The following is a 10,638-nucleotide window of genomic DNA, read 5'->3' as shown; positions in this document are numbered from 1 at the left end:
ACTTGTTGTGGAGTAAATATATCATGAACAACACTGTAATTAGTCAAAATATAATTAATAATTATATTTTAAATTTAAATATATTTTTTCAGTCAATCATAACTTATAACACATGGAGTAGTATATATTATGAGACAAAATATATGCTCCAAATATATATATCTACACATAATCAATCAGAATTTTATTATTTATTAAAAAACTAACTTTAAAAAATAACAGAAAGTTCGATATAAAGATTTTGATTCATTGTACGTACTTAATTACATACCCCTGTATAAGTTCCAATTGCATCTTTAACACCTTTAAGATGGCAATTTGTGGACATGCTCCTTTCCTCTAAGACAAATTCAAAGTTTGGACGTGTGAAAATTGCAATGCAAAGAGCTAATTCAATGTTGAGTGTAATATTTATACACTGTCAGCGTAAAGATTTATACACATTCACTATATTATTCACTATTCATTTAAATTACTTTTCTCGTAGAGTAAATAACAACTAAATATAAATGTGAGTTAATATAATGACAATGTATAAAATCAGACCATACATTTTTTTCTCTTTAAAGTTTGGTTGGTCTAGCGAATAGCATCTTTGATTCTAGGTATTAATGTAATATTAAAGATTAAGAATCTTGGTGCAAAACTTTATAGGGAGGAAAGATAATCAAACTGCTCTTTAGCCTTCATTTAGTAGGGAGGAATTAGTGTGGAAAGAAATTCTGAAGAGAGAAAGAAGAGAGATTTATGGATTTTCTCTTTGGTTCAGCATAGAAATATGGAAAAAAGAATAAAATTTGTGGCGCTCTTATTTAAAATCTTTCTCTCCTTAATTGGGAAGAAATTGGAGAGAGAAGAGGAGAAACTACACAATTATCTATCATGTCCTCACATTACTACTTGCCCATATTTTTTTCCTATTTATTCTTGGGGTGTTTTTGTCTTTTCAAAGAATAAATTTTTTCTCTTCCATTCTCTATCCAACCAAATAAGAGAGTAAGAGAAAAATTTTTCTCTCTCTTTCCTACCAAACAATATAAAAGTTCTCTCTCTTTCTTTCCTACCAAACAATATAAAAGTTCTCTCTCTTTCTTTCCTACCAAACAATATAAAAGTTCTCTCTCTTTCTTTCCTACCAAACAATATAAAAGTTCTCTCTCTTTCTCACTACTTTCCTTCTTCCCATACTCTTTCTCACCTCTCTCTGTATCTTCATACTTTCTCTTCTACTACCAAAGGAAGCATTATTAGTGTGGTGGAACCATTTATACCACCATTTTATAATTACCAAAAACAAAAGCCTATCATGTAGGGGTAGCAATTGGATGAGTTTGAATGGATTTGGATCTTAAAGGATAGATAGAAAACTATCCACCAATCCATATAAATCCATTATATCACATTTTTAAATTATTCAATCCATCCATTCTATCCATGTATCTATTTTAATGGATTGGATGGATGGATATCCACTCACTTTTTGTTAATTTGAAGAAAAAAAATCTTTTAAAAAGTGTTTTTTTTAATTATTCTTAAAAAGTCATTATTTTTTTAAAAAACACATTTTAAAAAATAATTTTCTTAACAAACACTTTTAAAAATTGTTTTTTTGATAAATACTTTTAAAAAGGTGAATTTGTGAAGTTTTTTTATAAGCACTTTTATTGACAATAATCTCTGGTGCAACATAATTGATAGGGGTGTAAAAGTTCGGTTCGGTTTTTAACCCAATTTGGTGACCGGACCTAACACAAATATACGGTTGGGTTCTACCCGATTAACAGAAAATTTTATTTAGGCACCAAACCGAACCGTTCATTAACGGTTCGGTTTTTTAACTTATTTAAAGAAAATCTTTTAAGAAATAGATGAACAAAATTTGTAAGGTATAGAGTCAACTAAATGAATACTAAACGCATCAATAATAAAATATTTAATACTCTTTCTAGTAAAACAATAATAATTCAACATCTCAACGTACTACAAACTTGAAATTTTAGTCCACAAAATCTTCGACAATGTCCAACAAAATTTAAGAATGACAAACTTGGTACCAATATTTTAGTCCAACATTAACACCTAATACTCCACATAATTAGTAATGTCCTCAAGTTCTTCCTTTATTTTCTTTTAGTTCCTTAATTTCTTTATTTAATTAATTTCATCTCTGAATATTGAGAAAATGAATACTAGTTTTTTAGTTTTCTTTCTATCTTCTCAATGGATAATAAAGATAATAAATATTTAGGTTTGTTTCCTAATTAATTTTTTCTATTTGAAATAGCTGATATGTATTAATAATTCTAAATTCTTAATCATATTTTATCTCCTAACTTTAAAGCTTAACCATTCAAATATAAAATAAAATTATTTTTTAATATGCGATTCGGTTCTAACGGTTCCAAAATTTATAAAATCGTGAACCGAACCAAACTTAAATGGTTCTAAATATAAAAAAATGAACCGAACCGCGGAGCTGAGCCGAACCGAACCGCGGAGCTGAGCCAAACCGAACCGCGGAGCTGAACCAAACCGAACTACATTTTATGGTTCGGTTCAATTTCATCGGTTTCAGTTTAAACTGGAACCGCTTACACTCCTAATAATAGGGACTTCCATAAGTTATATGCAACAGTCCATCATCCTGAAATATTTCATTTTGTTATTATATTATCACATTAGTCAATAACAAAAATGATATATTTATACTTTGCATTAATATGTTGGGGTAAAGCACAAAGGCAGAAATCATTTATACTTTTTTGATAAGCACTTTTTAAAATCACAATTGCAATTTTCAACTTTTGTAAAATGTGTGGAATTGTGCTTAGAAAGGTGGGAGAGATTTTTTATATTAATATTGAATTAATTGGAAAAAATTGTTTTGTTTGTATTTTTTTGGATGGATTGGGTATCCATCCAAATGGATTATACCCATGGATATTTATTGGATATAATGGATGGATTTGAATCCATCAGTTATCAACACTATCCATTTAAATCCATTAATTCTAACAGATGGATTTAATTTGAATGAATTTGGATGGATTTTGGATTATGAATAATTTTGCCACCCCTACTATCATATCATCCCTATTGTTTTATTTATTTTTAAACTCCCTTATTTTCCTGCATATATATATATATAAAGCCAACTCTTACCTAGTATTTGTTCATTATTGGAAAAGAATTTCGGACTCTAGCTAGTTGATACTACTAATATATTTTGATGGAATGCTTACTTGCAGATTTGTGTTTTTCATACAAATTTTCTACTACTTTCGGTTGTAACAATTGAAATGCTCCTCAAATTATCAATAGTGCAATCTTTATGGTGTTAGAAATTAATAAACCCGCTCCAATAATAAGAAAACTTACGAGTTTATAGACTTGAGTGCTATAAAAACTAAAAATAAGAATTGTATTTTTGACTTGTAAGCATCTTAGGTGAAAGTCAAAAAATATAAATTCACTCTCTCATTCTCCCATCTAAGACTCTAATGGGTTGTCATATATCTGTATATAGTATTAGAGCTCATATATAGTCACACAAAACATTAAGTCTAGAACATTAAAGATAAGTACATACCATAAAACAAAGATAAACCTACGTCACCATAGGCTCAAACTTGAAGTACAAGCCCAAAGGAAAAACCATTAATATGTCACAACTAGTCTCACATTGAACTTACCGGACTTGTTAGAAATTAAGAAGTATTATGTAGATGGATTATTAAAAGTCAAATAATATATATAACCTTGAGTGTTATAGATAAAATTTTCATTGGTATTTTATACCCTGTGAAGAATGAAGATTTCACCAAGCCAAAGAGTCCAAAGATTCAACCAATTGAAGAATGGATTGAAAATGATTGATTTAGGAAACTTTCCTCTTTTGACATATTTTGAAATTCTGTTATTAGTTTTATTTCTTTTTTAGTAAGTCTGTTAATTCTGTTAGTTTTTGTTGTTAGTTCATCTTGTACAAATAGTGAGTAGGCTTAAGCTTGTTATTCGATTAATCAATCAGTAATAAAAGAATGCATCATTCAATATCTTCAAGCTTCTCTGTTCTTTAGTTTCCTTCTTCATTCATTCACTCACTGTTGCTGTTTTCTTTCTTCTGCTATACCATGGGGAATTTTCTTCAACATGGTATCAGAGCACCCTTTTGAGGGTGTCTCTGCTGCGCAACTAAACCCCATTCTGTCCCTTACCGAACGTGCCTTCTTTCTTCTCCATCAGCAGTATTCTTTCCTACACTCTCAATTCTTAAATGGCCAACCAAATCATCAATCCAATTCTTGATCCTTCAAGTCCCTACTATCTCTCATCAAGTGAAAACCCAGGAGCAATATTGGTCTCTAGCCTGCTAAATGGTGAGAATTATCACCAATGGTCAAGGGCAATGACAATTGCCCTTGACACCAAGAACAAGCTGTGTTTCATAAATGGATCTCTGCCCAGACCACCCCCAACTGATTTGATGCAGCCTGTTTGGAGTAGATGCAACAATCTTGTTGTTTCTTGGCTCACTCAATCCATGCAACCCTCCATAGTACAGACCATCCTTTGGATGGATTCAGCAGCAGAGATATGGAAAGACCTTAAAGAGAGATATTATCAAGGAGACATCTTTAAGATTTCTCAAATTATTGGACAGATGCATTCAATCAAGCAAGGAAGCTCCTCAATTGACAAGTTCTTTACACAGATGAAGGGACTATGGCAACAGCTTGATGACTACACACCAATTCCTATGTGTGAGTGTGAGATAAAGTGTCATTGCAGATTGGTCCCTGTCATGAAAAAGTATAGGGAAAATGAGTACATCATATGCTTCTTGGCAGGACTCAATGATCAATTTTCAGCAGTGAGGTCACAAATAATGCTAATGCAACCCTTGCTGCCTTTCACGATTTCAAGAGGATCAACCCTCTTACCATATCACTACCTAATGGTAACAAAGTAGCAGCTAATTACTCAGGAACCATAATCTTCTCAGACATTCTGTACATTTCATATGTCTTATATGTTCCTAGTTTCAACTTTAATTTAATATCTGTTTCTAGACTTGTGAAGTCTTTAGGTTGCACCTTGATTTTTTCAAACAAACATTGTGAAATTCAGGACCAACACTCCTTGAAGATGATTGGTGCAGCTGAGCTAAGGAAAGGATTATGTGTTCTTACTGTTTTCAGCAAACACATTGCTAAAGCTCACAATGTGAACCTCTTTACTGCTTACAATGATAGAAATCTGTGGCATAGCAGATTAGGACATCCATCTCATAGAAAAATGGAACTTATGCAATCTGTTTTCCCTATTATCAAGTGTAATAAAACTAATGATCCATGTGAAGTTTGCCATTTGGCTAAACAAAAGAGATTGCCTTATAATTCTAGCATAACTAGTGCTAACAAGTGTTTTGATCTTGTTCACATAGATATTTGGGGACCAATCTCTACACCATCCACTTTTGGCAACAAATATTTCTTAACCATAGTGGATGACAAATCAAGATTCACTTGGATTTTTTTTATGAAACAGAAAGGTGAAACAACTTTGTTAGTAAAAGGGTTTGTTTCTTATGCTGAAACTCAGTTTGGATCAAAAATTAAGGCTATTAGGACATATAATGGACAAGAATTCATATTAAAAGAATTTTATCTTGAAAAGGGCATTGAACACCAAGTAACATGTGTTGAAACACCTCAACAAAATGGTATTGTTGAGAGAAAACATCAACACATTCTTGGTGTTGCTAGGTCTTTAGTTTTTCAATCCCACATGCCTATATGTTTTTGGAATTTTGCTATTTCATATGTTGTGCATCTAATAAATAGACAGCCTAGTCTCTATCTTAACAATAAGTGCCCTTATGAAATATTGCATAATGTTTTACCTGATATTTCTAACTTGAAGACTTTTGGTAGTCTTTGTTTTGCTTCCACTTTGGTTAACCACAGGAAAAAGTTTGACTCAAGATCCAGAAAATGTGCCTTCTTAGGATTCAAGCAAGGGACCAAAGGATTCATTCTACTTGACATCAACACTAATGAAATCTTCATTAGTAGAAACACTGCCTTTTATGAACATATTTATCCTTTTAAGGAGCAAAACAATAGTTATAATGAGTTTGGACACCATATGGACATTTTTTCTGACCCTGCATCAAGTTGTGCACCACATAGTGACCCTGCACCAACTAATGGCACCACTTATTCTCCACGGAACCAAGACATCATAGTGCCCTTACCTCAGGCTGAGATACAGTTAGATCCCCCTTATCAACATCAATATCCTGCCCCTCTCCAACCTGCTGCACCTTCAGATCAACATATCAGTGTAGACTCTCAACAACCCACCAAAACACATAGAATTAGAGGACCTCCTAGCTATCTGAAAGACTATCATTGTAGCCTGTTAAGCAAGTCCAACTCTATCAAGACAAATAGTAGGCATCCAATAGATAAAAATCTTAGCTACCACAACCTGTCTACAAGTCACAAGAAATTCTCTCTATCCATATCCATAGACCAAACGCCCACCTCTTTCACTGATGCTATTAAACACCCTGCTTGGAGAGAAGCCATTCACAGTGAGCTTGAAGCCTTAGATAAAAACAACACTTGGACCTTATCTCATCTACCTAATGACAAAAGGGCAATAGGATGCAAATGGGTTTTCAAAATCAAACATCATGCTGATGGATCTATAGAAAGATTCAAGGCTAGGCTTGTGGCAAAGGGATTCAATCAAACCGAGGGTATTGACTACAAAGACACTTTCAGCCCAGTAGTCAAGATGACAACAATTAGGGTGCTCCTTTGCTTAGCAGCTATGCATAAGTGGCATTTGCACCAGCTTGACATCAATACAGCTTTCTTACATGGTGACTTAAAGGAGATTGTGTACATGAAGACCCCACCAGGTCTCACTGTCCCTAATCCAAACCTAGTATGCAAACTGCAGAAATCCATTTATGGCTTGAAGCAAGCCAGCAGACAATGGCATGAGAAGCTCACCACTACTCTCCTTGACCTTGGTTATGTGAAATCTTTCTCTGACCACTCTCTCTTTACCAAAGGCATCAAAGATAACTTTACTGCAATTTTAGTTTATGTTGATGATTTAATTATAACAGGAATCAACTTACAGGAAGTAATTGAAACCAAATCCACCTTACACAACACTTTCAGCATTAAGGATCTTGGCATTTTAAAGTTTTTTCTTGGCATGGAAGTTGCTAGATCTAACCAAGGTATTGCCCTCTATCAAAGAAAATATACTCTAGACTTGTTAGAACAAACTGGTCTACTAGGTTCCAAACCTGCAAGTACACCTATGGAATACAACTCCAATCTTCATTCCAAATCAGGTACACCACTCAAAGATATAACCAGTTATAGAAGATTATTAGGAAAATTGCTATACTTGACTCACACTAGACCTGATTTATCTTTTGCTGTTAGTTCATTAAGTCAATTTCTTGATTCACCCACTAATCTTCATTACAAGGCTGCTACTAGAGTGCTTAGATATCTAAAAGGAACACCAGGACAGGGCATTTTCTTCTCTTCACACAACACAACAACCATACAAGGTTACTCTGATTCAGATTGGGCCAAATGCATTGACACAAGGAGATCAATCACTGGTTGGTGCTTCTTTTTAGGCAATGCACTGGTTTCCTGGAAGAGCAAGAAACAGAACACTGTTTCACGATCTTCCTCAGAAGCTTAATACAGAGCACTTGCCATGGCTGCTTGTGAAGCTCAATGGTTATTGTTCCTCTTTAGAGATCTTGTCATAGCTCATTCTAAACCTGTTAGCATTTTCTGTGATAATAACTCAGCTCTTCACATAGCTGTAAATCCTATTTTTCATGAAAGAACAAAACACATTGATGTGGATTGCCATGTTGTTAGAGAAAGAGTCCTCAACAACACAATACATCTTCTTCCCATCCACACTTCTCTTCAATTGGCTGATATCTTTACTAAATCATTGAGTCCATCTCCATTCCTCAAGAATCTTGCCAAACTCGGCATCATTGATATTTATGCGCCTAGTTTGAGGGGGTCTGTGAAGAATGAAGATTTCACCAAGCCAAAGAGTCCAAAGATTCAACCAATTGAAGAATGGATTGAAAATGATTGATTTAGGAAACTTTCCTCTTTTGGCATATTTTGAAATTCTGTTATTAGTTTTATTTCTTTTTTTAGTAAGTCTGTTAATTCTGTTAGTTTTTGTTGTTAGTTCATCTTGTATAAATAGTGAGTAGGCTTAAGCTTGTTATTCAATTAATCAATCAGTAATAAAAGAATGCATCATTCAATATCTTCAAGCTTCTTTGTTCTTTAGTTTCCTTCTTCATTCATTCACTCACTGTTGCTGATTTCTTTCTTTTGCTTAACCATGGGGAATTTTCTTCAACGTACCCAAAAAAAACTACTCAAATTAAAGCCCGAAAATATAAATTCTACTAGGCTAGTTCACTTAAAGGTCAAAGATTCGATTATCAGGATGATTGAAAGGTTAAATGTTTGATTTCTATGAGCGACTTTTGTTAGGAGGGACAATCACACAACCCGAAAGAGATTAATTCCTTACCCAAAAGGTGAAGGAATATCCTTAGTACCAAAAAACTTCAAAAACATTCCCACTCCTAAATTCTAGTTCAGTTCATGTAAAACACCCGCTACTAAATTCTAATAAACAACCATCTGATCTGTTCAACAATTAAAACTCTCAATCTTCGTTGTCTCCACAAATCAGCTTCGAGTTGGTTACTTCTTATGCTAGAGTAGTGCTACTTTATTCTATAGTTATTTATATATTATTGGAGGGACCATTGAGGTCTACATTCTCTCCATTTCCTTAGAAAATGGACCTAACTCAACAATTGAATAATTCACTTATATATTAAGATGTTAAATTAACTTTGTTTTAAAAAAAACATAACCCTCAGACGAAAGAAATGAAAAGAATCTTCACATAGGCTATTAATTTTTCAATGACTTGTTTCTCATATTCTCTCTGCATCATCATATACTTTTGAATGAACAAAATAATATATTTATAAGAGCACAAGAGTTATTAACCCATGTACAGGGGTGGACTACATTCAAGAGATGGTGGCTGTAGTTATAACATTTTTAATACAAGAAATTTGATCATTGCACCACTCAGTAAAACTGGCATGACACATACCCATCGACACACTAAACGAATTACAGTCAAGACTTTACTTAAATCAAGTTCATATCATTTAATTTCTTTTCTAATTGGTGTATTAATTGTATCCAGTTTAATAGTTCTAGATGAGTTCACCGTGTAAGTTTATCTTTTCTTATATGGGTTATGAATCCTTATTGTTTAGGAATGAGAATGAAACAAATCAATTCGATAATCGTTCAAAACTTGATTTATTATTTAGTTCGATAAACTTGATTCATTAAACAAATAAGTAAAACTTGAGCTAAAAATTAAACTCCTTAAATAAAAGAGATGTATTTGAACTTGATGCAATTCGACTCATTAAGCTCATAACACAAACTCGATTATATATACATAATATATACATATGTTATTTTTTTATAATTTTATTATATGTATACTTTATTTTAATATATGAATATAATGTATGATATATTTTAAAATTTTCATACAAATCAATTACAAAGTCTTATTTCTCATTAGATATACACATATATGTATGTATATCAATGAATTTGAGTTTATTAGCATGCTCGAAAGTCCATAAATTTTATTAATTTATCTTGAATTAAAAAAATAGTTCACATATAACTCGATCCAAAATTCGGCCTCATCCGATCCTTAATAAGCCAAGCTCCACCTGAATATACTCGTTTTCATAGGTTATGCTTTATCAATACAATTTTCTTTTCTCATTAGTTGGTTGGAGATGAGTTTGCACTTAACACTTTTACAATTAGTTATATTAAATATGAATAAAGTTTAAGGTACGGGCTTAGAAATTAAGATATGTTAGAAATATACCTGAAAAGTATATAATCATTGATTTTCGCTTCAAAATTCATCTCAAACTTTTTTAACTCTTGATCATAATTGGGTCTAAAAAGAAAAATGAACTTCCGCCTCTGCTTTTATATTGGACCACATATATTGAGATGTCATTATTGTCATTTTAAAAGTCTCCAACATAATGAACAACGGGCATGGCTAAGACAGCTTGACAATTTGATAGGGTTGAGAAACATTTATGGGCAACCTTTTCTGGAACCAATAGAAACTGTGCTAATATTTTCTCTAGGGAAATACATAAGAAATAAAAGGAAAAAATTTCATGATCTAACAATGCTTAAATATAATTATATGACATTTTTACTCTTAAATGTAAAAATAAAAGCAATGATTTGCCTTACCGAAGATGATTTTTTTCGAATAGAAACCTACCAAGCCATAATTTCAACCAATACATCTATAGAAATAATTTCCTTCTAGTCTAACAAGATACCATTTCAGCTTATTGGCTATTGGAAAATTAGGTTAAACTGCATTGCATTAGGTCGAAGAGGATGATGTGTACTCCATGACAAGAATCAACTAGGACTAGGGCTTCATAGTAAAGCAAATATTTTCCTGGTCATG

This window comes from Lupinus angustifolius, chromosome LG07 (assembly GCF_001865875.1).
Source record: "Lupinus angustifolius cultivar Tanjil chromosome LG07, LupAngTanjil_v1.0, whole genome shotgun sequence".
NCBI classification, from domain to species: Eukaryota; Viridiplantae; Streptophyta; class Magnoliopsida; order Fabales; family Fabaceae; genus Lupinus; species Lupinus angustifolius.
The sequence above is the reverse complement of the archived record's forward strand: the minus strand, read 5'-3'. Positions refer to the sequence as shown.